Source organism: Mastomys coucha, unplaced genomic scaffold (genome assembly GCF_008632895.1).
Source record: "Mastomys coucha isolate ucsf_1 unplaced genomic scaffold, UCSF_Mcou_1 pScaffold12, whole genome shotgun sequence".
NCBI lineage: Eukaryota > Metazoa > Chordata > Mammalia > Rodentia > Muridae > Mastomys > Mastomys coucha.
The window spans coordinates 675123-688878 of NW_022196894.1; positions in this window are offsets into that span (position 1 = coordinate 675123).

Consider the following 13756-nt stretch of genomic DNA (forward strand, 5'->3'; position numbering starts at 1 on the left):
TTTTGTGGCTGAACTGATCGAATCCAGGTACTCAGGCTTTCATGACAAGCGACTTGCCAACCGAGCCATCTTCAGCTGCTAACTTGTTTTGCAGCAAAGGGACAATGTGCACACATTGGGCTTGCAGTCTCAGAACCTGGGAGATTTCTCTGTCCACAACCCTTGGGCTCTCTATGGTCCCCACTCCCTGGAGCTGCAGGTCTGGCTGGGCACTGCTCCCTGTGCTTGCCCCGTGAGGCTACCTCTGCCTTCCTTTTCCTGTCATCCCCACTGAACCTAGGCTTGAACGTGGGGAGGGGTTGAGTCAGTTTGAATAACCCATACGGCCTTAGGACGATGGCTTTCCTGTCTAGTCTGGCAGTACCCTTGATGATGACAACTCAGTGTGGCTCGTGTACTTTATGCCGTCTTAGGCACTTTAGTCTTTGTTAGCGTGGATATTTGAAGCTCCTGTCTGGCCATGGTAACATTCACTGATAATCTGAGCACTCAAGGTGGTAGAGGCAGAAATAGGGGTCAAGAACGACTTTGGCTATGTACTAAGTATGAGAGTGGCCTGGACTACATAAGACAGTTCTTAAAATTCAATCAGTCAACGCTTACAGTGGTGGTGCACATGTTGAATTCAAGCACTCAGGAGGCAGAGGCAGGAGGGTCTCTGTGAGTTCGAGGCCAGTCTGGTCTACAGAGTGAGCTCCAGGATAGTGAAGTCTATATAGAGAAACCCTGTCTCAAAAAACAAAATGAAACAAAATATCAAAAAACAAACAAAAGAAACAAAACCAAACAAAAACCTGCATTAAAAATGGCATGGTAGGTCATGTCTGTAAAGTGGTCACTTGGATGATGGGAAGCAGGAGGATATCTGAGAATCCGAGTATAGTTTGAGATATATAATGACCTTGTATCAAAATGAAAAAAGGTGGAGGTGGGGCTCATTGCTTAAGAGCACTGGCTGCTCTTGCAAAGGACCTGGGTTTGTTTCCCAGCACCTATTGGGCAGCTTGTGGCCTTTTGTAACTTCAGTTCCAAGGGATCTGACATCCTCTTCTGGTCTCTTTGGGCACCAGGCATTCATATAATGCACAAACATATATCTAGGTAAAACACTCAGACCCATAAAATTAAAAAATATATGTGTGTGTGTTAAAAAGAATGAAATTAAACAGTAAATACCACCATCATGATATCCACGAAAAGAGGGTAGAGGAGTACAGAAACTGCACACACGAGGTGGCATTTCACTGGCTTTGTCCCGGCTTTCCTTGTTACATTTTGCTGGGTCCTGAGGTTAAAGAACTAGCTTCGGATTAGAGAGGGCTGTTGTCAGGAAAGCTGCAGATGTTTGTGGGCTTTCAAAACTCCGTGCTGTGTTCCTGTGAGAGTTGTGCACTCTAGCAGAAGCCTGAGGTTGATGTCGTGCCTTGGTCCATCATGTTTCACCTTTCAAGGAAGTTTATTTTAATGCTACGTGTGTGGGTGCTTTGCTTGCTTGAACCGTGTGCATGCAGTGACCTCAGATATCAGAAGCCCGACATCAGACCCCCTGGAACCCAGGTCCTCTGGAGGAGCAGACATTGCGCCTAACCACTGAGGCATCTCTCAGGCCTATCGTCTTGTGGGTTTTGTTTGTTTTGTTTTTGAGAGTGGATCTCTCACTGAGCCTGGAGCTCACCAGCGAGACTGGCTTGGCAGTCTAGAGGACCAGTTTGGGGGGAAACTCTGAATTTGGGTTTTGCTGTTGCCGGTGGCCGTTCCACTTCCGCGGTGTTTGGCACTGCTGTAACGCTGCAGCCTTGCCTGGCTCTGTATCTACCAGGAAGTTTCCAAGAAGGCCCTGTAGCTTTACGAGAGAGCATGAAGCAAGGGCGGGAGCTAGTGGACTGGAGCCTTAAACCGGGCAGCAAATACCCCAAGACAGGCTAGCTGATGGCTCTCAGCATGTAGCCTGAGCACATATCTGCCTTAGATAGGCGGCTAGGATCCTCTGCAGCAGGCTTGGGAGTGTCCGCTGGGCACAGTGTGTCTGAAAACTGCGGGACACCCTGTTACATGTTAATTCCAGATCTATAACAGACTGCATATTTGAGTTTCCTTTTCCTTTTTTGATTTTCTTTCTTTTCTTTTTGCTTTTTTGAGATAGGGGGGTCTTCAGTAGCTCAAGCTGGCCTCACACAACTCCTCTCTTCCCATACGTCCCGAGCACTGCGTTTACAGGGTTCTCTGCACAATATTTCAGATAAACTAAACAATTATTCATGGTTGATCTGAGAGTCGTATTTAACAGAACACTGCACTTTTATTTGCTAGACCTGACAACCCCATCTGGACAGGAAATTCAAGGATCCAGATACTAGTCTTGTGTCTGCCTTAACCTGGCTGGGGACAGTGGTCATTACTTTGCAGGAGTCTAGTGCAAAACAAAGACACCCCGCTTGTCCTCCTGGGTGAGAGCGAAAGTCCCACGCTAGACCCAGGAAGGAGGACATGAGGGTGCACACAAGTCGTTAAACAGGCTTGGTGCCAAAGAGACAAGAAGCTCACACTTAAATAGATGCTCTTCACACCCAGGGCCTTAGGACTCACTGGGTGAACGTGAAAAATACACGTGTTCAGCACTACTACCCCCAAGTCAATCAGCCTGGGGTGGGATCCAGATACTTGTCTTCTTAAAAGTTCCCGGAGGCCTAGCGATCTGCCAAGGTTAAGGGACTGCAGGCGTCTGGACTGCTTCCCGGGATGGTTTCGAAGATGGCCCTGCGCTGTGGCAGGGCGCCTCCCTTTGCAGGGACAAGCTGATGTGGAAGAACTGAAGCCGGACCTGGGCCTCACTCCGGTCCCACCACTACACACCTCACGCCTCTGGGACCCCAAAGAGAGACGCCGGGATCCCAAGGCAGAAGCAGTCTCGATGGCCGCCAGCGCTGGCAGTGGGACCCAAGGCTGCCCCACCCAAGCAGGCTCTGGCCGCCAGCGCCTTGGCGTGGGGGCCGCCCGTCCGAGAGCAGCAGGCGGCCGATCTGGCTAGTGCTAGGCGGCGCCCGAGAGCACCGAGCCCGCTCCAGCGTGGGCCACAGGCCAGAGGTCTGCCTGAGATCCTGGAGGAAAGGATAATGGGGCACCGGGTCTCGGAGCTGGGTCGAGAAGGAGCGTGAATTTAGGGAGAGGGCTCAGAGCTTGAGGGCGCGAGGGCGCGCTCTGGGGCGGAGCATCGCCCCTCTGATGGTGGGGATCAGTCTCACCTTTAATAGGACGGCGGGTGGGCTCCAGCCAGGTGGCACTCCAACTGGTCCAGGTTACCTCCTCTCCTCCCAGGCCAGCTGAGCATCGCTGGTTAGACCAACCTGGAAGAGTCTTCAAGGATTTACTGCTTCACGCTGTGTTTCGGCAGACTGTTGATTGGCAAGAAAATTACATCGCTGACAAGCAATCCTGTCTCCGAAAAACAAAAGCAAAAGAAAGGGAAGGAAAAAAGAAAATTACATTGTTTCTACATACAAGAAATCCATCAAAACAGATCGAAAAGAAAGTATTTCCTACGGTGTGACAGGAGAGGAGTCTCACATCCAGGATCAAAAAAACCATGGCGGCATCCGGAATCAAGAAGAAACGCATTCTGTTGAGAATTACGTTTATATGCTGTGCATTTCATTTCTGTGTTCGTGGCGTGCTTGTGTATTCGTGCTCACTTGTGTGTGAGAACACATATGTATAGGTGCATGTGCACGTATATATGCATTGGGAAGCCAGAGGTTGGTGTGAGCTACACCTTAGAGGCAGGGTCTCTCACTTGAACCTAGAGCTCTCCAGTTAAGCCAGCCCAGCTAGCCAGCAAGTCCCAGGAACCCTCCTGCTGCCATCTTCTGGTGCTGGGATTACAGACCCGCTGTGCCTTCCTTCCGGTGGGTTCTGCAGCTAAACTACAAGTCTTCATGCTTGCTGGCAAGCACCTGCCCACTGAGCCATCTCCACAAGCCCGAGGGACTTTTTTATTTTTTAAATTACAAATTAAAAACAAGGAATACATTACAAGTCACTACAGAACCCCTACCCATCTACCCATACCCACAACTTCCGACACACACAAAAATACAGACCTTGAAGTAAGAAGTTCTCTCAAGAGCTGAACACTGAATTATTTCCTCTTGAGAAACTGGGGTTTGGTTTACGAAAGTGATCTCCCCTATGTTACCAATGATTCCTTTTTCTCATTTCCCATTTAATTTCAAAAAGTTATTCTGGTAACATTTTATCTGCCAAGTTCTGAGTTATGCTCTGGAAAAAAGAAAGCCCAGCAAATGATAGGAAATGACCCATCGCCATAGGAGTTTCACCTTCTAACTTCAGAGAAAGGTAGGCTGATAAATAAGTCCAGTGGGTTTAACGGAGTCACGAAGGGGGACATTACAGATATTTTGTGAGTTCTTTTTGAGACAGGATCTTAAGCAGCCCTGTCTTAAGTGGCCTGGAATGGGAATTGTCAAGGGTGACCTTGGACTCCTGATCTCCAAGCTGCCATGTGCTGGTATTCCTTGTGGACCACCAGGTCTAGCTTAATTTTTCAGCAGCCCTTTACCCCTACACACCTTTTGTGTTGCTAGGGGTGGGTTGTAGCACCTTGTACATGGAAGGTAAGGGTTCTACTGCTGAGCTGAATCCCTAGATGGCCAAAGTTCCTGACTTTTGAGAGGAAAACCTGAGGGGTAAAGTCCTGGGCTGCCAGAGTAAATAGCACAGACTGTGTGGCTTCAATAGCACCAACTCATTCTGCTACAGGCCTATAGGCTTGGAATCCAGGTCAAGCCGTGGCATGGTTGATCTAGGGTGTGATTTTTTTCTCCCTGACTAAGAAGTACCTTCCCCCTATCTTCAAAAGGTGTCCCTCTTTATAAGTGTGTGTCCTAATCTTTTCTTAGAAGGACACCATTTATATTAGACTAGGGCCTTCCCTACTCCAATGGTCTCATTTAACCTTGATTACCCCTTTAAAGGCTTTATTTTCTAACACCATTGCATACTGAGGTCCTGGAAGTATGTGTGTGCATGTATGTGTGCTCGAGCTTGTATTCAGAGGTCAGAGGACAAGCTCAGGTGTTGCTCCTCACCTGTCCCATGTTTTGAGACAGGGTCTTCAGTTGTCTTTCCCCTGCCCTCACTGGTCCTCTACCTCAGCACAATCCCTGGCTTCACAGACTCCGGTTCCTGGAGATTTGAGATCAGGTCTTGGTACTTCCACAACCAAGTACTTCTCCCGCTAAGCCTCTCCCTAGTTCTGTCCTTTTAAAGGGAAAACTGGGACTTGAACCCAGGGCTTAGTCCACATTAAGTAAATTCTCTACCAACAAAGCCATATCCCCAACCCATGTCTGTTGTTTTTGAGGCAGGACTGTACATATCCCAGGTTGCCCTACAACTCACCATGTAGCTGAGGCTAGCCTTGACCTCCTCATCTTCCTGCTTCTTCCTCCCAATGCTGGGATTACAGGCACATACTGCCACACCTAACCTGCACTGTTTACTTTAAAAATAGTCATTTTGGGTTTGGGGATGGCTTATATGGTAAAGGCACTTGCCACCCAAACCTCATGTTCTAAGTTCAGTCCCTGGGATTCACACACACACACACACACACACACACACACACACACACACACACACGCACGCATGCACACACATGCATGCACACACACGCATGCACACACATGCACTCACACACACATATACACACACATACACATACACACATACACACACATACACACATACACACACATGCACACACATGCACACACATACACACACATACACACATGCACACATATACACACACATACACACATGTACACATACACACATACACACATACACACACATACACACACACACACACACACACCCCTGCATTTGTACAAGAACATGAGTTCACAAATATACAAATAAAGTAACATAATATTTTTTAGAGAGACATTTTATGAACTACAGGCTTCAGCTTTTATTAATGCTGGGGCAGAGGGACAAGAACATGTAGCTCTGCCCAGGCTTCAGTGAAAAAGCCACAGAATACTTTTGCTCAGCATTAAGCTTTAGTACGTGAGCCAGCCACGTACACTGAGGAGTGAGGAATTTAAGCCACAGGCTTACTCCTGGCTTGCTTCCAAGAAACCATAGCAGTTGGGAATATCTGCTTCCAGAGGCAGTCCTGCAGGAGCTCTTCCTGAGACGCGGGATGTGGGATTCTCGTGGGGAGGAAACAGAGGGCCCCAGCTCTGTTCCCTGCTCTGGGGCACAGACAGGGAAGAACTCTTGGTCTGACTGTACCCTGGCCTTGGCTCCCCTTTAATGGCCTTTCTGTTTGTTCCTTTTGGACTGGGTTTTGCTCTGCAGATCAGGTGAATCATTCCCCCCCCCCCCCCCCAAAATAGGTTTTTCTCTGTGCAGCCCTGGCTGTCCTGGAACTCGCTCTGTAGGCCAGGCTGGTTTCAAATTCACAGAGATCCTCTTGCCTCTGCCTCCAGAGTGCTGGGATTAAAGGCATGTCCCACCATCACCCGTCATCAGGCTAATCTTAAAAGCACCATGCAGCTCAAACTTGAGCTCCTCCTGCTGCTGCCGCTGCCCGGGTGCTGTATCACAGGTAGGTAGTCATCATTGTGCCCTGGCTCAGCTTTTCATTTGTTGTCTTGAGCTCAAAGTGGGTTCTGGCCAGAAGGTGACACACAAACTCTCTTTGCTGTCTCTGGTCTCTGAATACCCCTGTCAGAGGTACAGCCACATTTGCCAGAGACAAGGACCATGAGGTTACCTGATCCCCATGTTGTCTGCACTAGCAACAGCTCTTGCACAGCTGTGAGATGGCTGCCCACCCTCCCCAGGGGACCATGTTCCATGGCCCACCTTGACTTCTCAAGGGCACGGGTCCTTCCCTTTTTCCCTCCCTCCATCATCATCCATCCATCCAGTGTGGATGGTAGAATTGCACATGACAGGTATCTCAGAACACAGTTGTAACAGACGCTGGAACATTTCAGAACCGTTGGTGTAGTAAGGAGCCTGCCTCCAAAGAGCTGACCCTTGGGCTGGCATTTAGGATTCTCTTGATAAAACTTCAGTCCGCTAAGTCCCTTTGCACTAGGTTGGCTGTCCTAGTTAGGGTTTCCATTGTTGCACTGAAACACCGTGACCAAAAAACAAGCCAGGGAGGAAAGGGTTTATTTAGCTTACATTTCCATTTCACTGCTCATCATCGAAGGAAGTCAGGACAGGAACTCTGGGGGGCAGGAACCTGGAGGCAGGAGCTGATGCAGAGGCCATGGAGGGATGCTGCTTACTGCTTTTCTCTTCGTGGCTTGCTCAACTTGCTTTCTTGTAGAACCCAGGACCACCAGCCCAGGGACAGCACCACCCACAATCACTGTGGTGGTTTGACTGCTTGGCCCAGGAAGTGGCACTGTTAGGAGATGTGGCGTTGTTGGAGGAGGTTCATCACTCTAGGGGTAGGCTAGTGCTCAAGCTCTCTACCAGGCAGAAGAGAGTCCCCCTCCCCCTCCTGGCTGCCTTCCGATCAAGATGTAGAACTCTCAGGTCTATGCACTATGCCTGCCTGCAGGCTGCCATGCTTCTTTCTTGCCTTGATGCTGGACTGAACCTCTGAACCTGTGAGCCCCAATGAAATGTTTGCCTTTATAAGAGTTGCCTGGGTCATGGTGCCTCTTCCCAGCAGTCAAAGCCTGACTAAGACAATCATTAATTAAGAAAATGCCATACAGGCTTACTACAATGAGATTTTTTTAAATGATGTCTTTTCTTTTTTCTTTTTAAAGATTTATTTATTTATTATATGTAAGTACACTGTAGTTGTCTTCAGACACTCCAGAAGAGGGAGTCAGATCTCTTTACAGATGGTTGTGAGCCACCATGTGATTGCTGGGATTTGAACTCAGGACCTTCAGAAGAGCAGTCAGTGCTCTTAACCTCTGAGCCATCTCTCCAGCCCTACAATGAGATTTTATGAAATCTTTTTTTTTTAAATTGAAGTTCCCTCCTCTCTGATGACCTTAGCTGTGTTAAGTTGACATAAAACTCTCCAGCACAGCTCCAAACATTTATCTCTAGACACATCCCAGGCCTGGGGTCCCCTGGCATGGCTCTTTGAATGGAATGAGATCCTCTGTCTTCCCAGAAAGTTCCTAAGGCTGTGAATCTCACTGGGATGGTGGTTCTGGCCTCTTTGGGTCACCTAGACCTTCTAGCTAGAGAGCCAGCAGCCTTTCTCTGGGCTAGACTTATAGCCTGTGCAGGCTCCTGTGCTGCAGGGCTGTCTGTCTCCTCTCTGGGGTCACATGCTGGCATTTAACCCATCCCAACTTCTTTCCTAACCCCATAAAAACATTCTTGGGAGAAGGGCCCTCAACTCTTATTTCCTAAATCCCTTTGGCACAGGGGTAGTTAGGCCCTTGGTTCCTCATTTAAGAAATCCAAAAGGCTACCCCTGTACCCAGCACCTTCTGAGTTGCCTTGTCCGACTGTGGATGAAATGGGTCAAACCCCAGCCAGCACTCCTCTACCTAGGAGTTGGGTTGTGTGCTGTGGCTGTGCCATCTCAGTGCTGGAGACGTCATCCAGGAGGCCCTGGGTTCTATCCCAAGCACCACAAACTCAGAAAATAAATAATCCCGTGGAGCAGCCTGCTCCTTGAGATGGGGTGTAAAGCTTTGGATCGCCGAGTGAGTTGGGAAGGTACCTGAGGCAGGAGTTGTATGCAGAAGAAACAGTCTAGAGGATGTATTTGCAAATCAGCCCCATGTACACAGGAGTCAAGGCACTGCCTTCTTGCTTCCCTCCCTCCCTCCATTCTTCCTTCCTTGTGTGTATGGTTTTTGTTTTTGTTTTTTTTTGTTTTTTTTTTTTCTTTTTTTGGACAGGGTCTCACTCTGTGGCCCAGGCTATTATCAAACTTGAAGGTTCTTCTGCCTCAACCTCCTCAGGCTTGTACCACAGGCCTCATGCCTCCCTTCTTTCATTCCCTCTTCCCCTCTTCTCCCTCTCTCCTTCCCTCCTTCCTTCCTTCCCCCCTCTCTGTAGTAAAACAAAGGGTCACCTCTATCTGGAAATGAGGGACAGCAGCTGAAGTGGACCTCTTTTGGCTGGTCCCACCCTCCATGTGACAAGTAAGCTGAGTGGCTTTATCACCCTCAGGATGTCTTCATTGTCCCATCACCAGAGCTGACAGAGTCTATGAAGAGAAACACTTGGTCCATTCGGAGTAAAGGACGCTCAAGTTGCCATGATTCATCGGCTCACGTGCCAAGAGTTTTCGACACGATCAGAATTGTCTTTGGGGCTGGCCTGTGAGGGGTGTGCAGAGGCCAAAGAGTTACTGGCAGAGAAACAAGAGCAAAATTAGCTAGCGTACTTTCAGTCTCTGGCTGCCTGCCAACACTTCCTTCAAATGCAAGCATTCTTATTTTCCTTCTGGAAGTTTTTGTCAGGTTTATTGCAAACGTAAGGGTGGTGAGTGGAGAGGAGCAAAGGGAGAGGTGGAAAGGACCCCCTTTTAAACCAGCACTGCAAAGCACCCCAGTGTGTGTGTGCTTCTCTGTAGAGACACTAGGCCCCCTTTGTGCAAAATTGAATCCACGTCAGAGACAGCCATAGTTTATGACCCAGCTGGGTCTCAATGCATGAGTGTTTATATGTGTGTTTAATAAGTTGGAGTATGTCTGATACGTCAGGACCATCAAAAGCCACCAGTGGAAACATATGCAAGACAGATGAATGTCAAATTCACCAGGCAATGAACATTCTAATGAATTTCATCAACATCAAATTTTGTAAAACTGTAAAACTTTGAAAAACATAAAATTAAAGCAAATGGCTCACAATATTGTAAAAGCAACAAGTTTGGTTGGGGGGAAAAAGCTTCCTAGCAAAATGATTCAGTAAATTTAAACCAATATATACCCCTAGATTGTGATGTTTACTCTCAGATCCCTCCCAGCTTTTAATAATTTATTAAATAAAACTTCTTATTTTCTTTTTTTAATTTTAAAAAATTATTTATTTTATGTATATAAGTACACTGTAGCTGTCTTTAGACACACCAGAATAGAGCATCGGATCCCACTACAGATGGTTGTGAGCCACCATGTGGTTGCTGGGATTTGAACTCAGGACCTCTGGAAGAGTAGTCAGTGCTCTTAACCACCAAGCCATCTCTCCAGCCCCAAGACCTCCCATTTTCAAAAAAGGTATTATGGTCCTGATCCTCTGGCTGCCACAGCTGACATATCTCCAGATGAGAAGAAACAGCTAGTCTCCAGCCACACAGGGAGGGGTCACCAGGTTGAAAAATGATCCCTCCCATTGGCAGGACACTATTTAAGGAGCAGGTGTGGGAATGGGGTTGTGACTCAGTTGGTAGAGTGTCTAGCACGCAAGAAGGCTATGGTTTGATCTCCAGCACCGCACAGATTAGGCATCGTGCCACATGGATGGACTCCCATGGGGAGGGCAGGAGTTGAAGATCATCCTGGGCTATATAGTAAGTCTGAGAATAGCTTAGAATGAGGTGAGAGAGGACGGGAAGGGAGAGGGGCACGTGCAACTTTTTCTTTATGGATAAACACATGGCCTCTTCCCCACTGAGCTAGATCCTCCTAAGACTGGGTTTGCTCTTTTTTTTTTCTTTTTCTTTTGCTTTATGAAACAGAGTTTTCTCTGTGTAGCCTGTCTATCGTGGAACTATGTAGCCAGGCTGGCCTTGAACTCAGAGATCTACTCACTTCTGCCTCCCGACTGCCACCGCTGCAAGACCACTCTTTTCTTTTTAAGAAAAGATTTATTTTTAATTATACATATGTGTGTATGGGTATGTACATGTAAGTGCTGGTACCTCTGCAGGCCAGAGGTGTTGAACATCTCTAGAGCTAGAGTTACAGGCATTTGTCAGTTACCTTGCATGGGTTTTGGGAACTGAACTTGGGTCCTCTGGAAGTGAAGTATTCTTTTCTTTTCTTTTTTTTTTTTTTTTTTTGTTTTGTTTTGTTTTGTTTTTTCGAGACAGGGTTTCTCTGTGTAGCCCTGGCTGTCCTGGAACTCACTCTGTAGACCAGGCTGCCTTGAACTCAGAAATCCGCCTGCCTCTGCCTCCCAAGTGCTGGGATTAAAGGCGTGCACCACCACCGCCTGGCTGAAGTACTTTTTTTTAACTGCTGGGACATCTCTCCAGTTTCTTCTTTCTTTTCTTTTCTTCTCTTTTCTTTTCTTCTCTTTTCTTTCCTATTCTATTCTATTCTATTCTATTCTATTCTATTCTATTCTATTCTATTCTATTCTATTCTTCTATTCTTCTATTCTATTCTGTTATTGAGGTAGTTTTTCTTTTTATTATGTTGCCCATGGCTGTCCTTGAACTTACAGCAATCCTCCTGCTTCAGCCTCCTGAGCACTGTGATTACATGAATGTTTCAACATGCCCAAATGAATTTTTTTCTTTCTAACTAAGTTAGAACAGAATGGATAGATGGGACAAATAAGATGGCAACATTCTCCCAGAGAGGGTCTTTCTTTGCACCACATTTGCTTATCATTGGTGTGTACCTGTGTTCAGTATTCAAAGCTACTTACTAAACAGTCCCACTTGGGAACCTAACCTTGTCACACCATGGAAAGCAGTCTGACTCTTGGGCACCAAAGGTTGGTGACTCGTTTTCAGGGTTTTCTTAAGAACTAGGGAACTGGTGGTCACACTTGTACATCAAGAGATTGAGAAACCCAGCCAGCTTTTTAAAATCCTAGACAAAATGAACTCTTCTTCTATTCCTGCTCAAAGTAGCTCCAAGCAAATACGCCTCAGCTGACTCCTGTCTGTGCATGGTGTTGAACAAGCTCCAGCGAAGCCACTGAACCCACACAGGCTGAGTCTTCGTCCTGGCTCCTCCTCTCTTCAGTTTATACAGCTTCCTGCTGGGAGAAAGGGGCCTCTGAAACTCACTCCTGCAGAGAGAATGTTGACTCTGAAAACTGGGAAACTGCTATAGATTCTGGACAATCAGGTGAGGGTGGCCCCACGGAAACAGGCTGGATCAAGTCTGCCCACTGGAAATGGCTACCTCAGGGCCAAGTGCCAGTCCTGAGTCGAAAGGCTTCTCCCACTTGCTCCCCCCGCCCCCAGGCCCTTCAACTTGGTGACTACAAATGCAACAGCCAGCTGTGTCCCACAGTAGTTGTACTGAGCACACATGGACCAAGCTTTAGTTATGAGTTGGTGTGTGTTAAGAAGACATTTCAAGATTCTTACAAGCAGATTGGCCAGTGTCTTCTAGTACACACACTTTTCTATTTGAAATTGCTATGAGCCCAAAATAAACCAAAAACAGAATTTGAATTTAATCATAGCGTATCTGAGTTATTTCCCAAGATTTTCTGGATCTGTGGTGCATGATTTTCTCTGATTCAGAAAGACTTTTGAATATACTTTTTCTTTTTTAATTTAATTCTTTTAAAGTTTTTATTTATATGAGTACACTGTAGCTATTTCCAGACACACCAGAAGAGGGCATAAGATCCCTTTATAGATAGATGGTTGTGAGCCACCATGTGGTTAGTGGGACTTGAACTCATGACCTTTGGAAGACCAGCCAGTGCTCTTAACCACTGAGCCATCTCTCTAGCCCTTGAATATACTTTTTCAAAATAAACTTTTGAAAAATGTTTTATAGTTTTTTAGGGCTTCAGTAATGGGTTAAAGATACTGTGCATTGTTCTAGGTACACAGGTAGCTCAGAATTTCAGATTATTTCTGTTTAAGGTTAACAGTGCATAGTGCAGTGTGTGTGTGTGTGTGTGTGTGTGTGTGTGTGTGTGTGTGTATGTGTACACTCAGGTGCATGGAGGAGGTCAGAAGTCAACACTGAGCCTCTTCCTTAATCATTCACCATCTTTACAGAAATGGTTTCTTCCTGAACCTAGAGCCTACCACTGGCTACACTGCCCAGGAACCACCAGGATCCTCCAGTTTTCCTTCCTAGCACCAGAAAATCAAGTATGTGCTGCTACCCCCAGCTTTTTACGTGGGCGCTGGGATGTGATCTCAGCTGCACAGCAAGCACTTAGGCCTCCAAGCCGTCTAAGCAGCTTTGCCTTCTCCTCGATTTAAAATGACAGTGGCACACCTGAAGAGCAACGCTGCCCATCCCCTGAAATGAAACAGAGTTTCCTCCACACTGGGATGTTTATCCTCTAGACAAGACACGATGAGAAAAATGCTGACGAGAAGTCTAGCAGGTAGAAGAGGAAAAGCCATCCGTTTCTAGGAAGTCATTTTTTTAAAAAGCTACTCAGATTGCTGGAATGGAACATTTATTTATAATTTTCTGTCATTTATTTAATGACAAGAATGTAGAATACCCATAGATGGGAAGTCCCACTCAGCATGCACAAAATATGCATGTTATCATGGGAAGTGGTGGTACATGCCTTTAAGCCCAGTACTGTTGAGAGACAGTGGCAGGCAGATCCTCATGGACTCAAGACCAGCCTGGTCTACGGTGGAGCGTGTCTCCGGATGGCCAGAACTGTTACAGGGAAGCTCTGTCTCAAAAACAAAACAAGACACACAAGCAAACAAAAAAGCATTTTGCAACACATAATCACCTTATTGCCTCCAGCAGCATAAAATAAGAAGACATTCCCCACGCCGACAATGTCATGCGAGGCAAAATGTGTCAGAACCACGACAGGCAGGGTCCTACCCCAC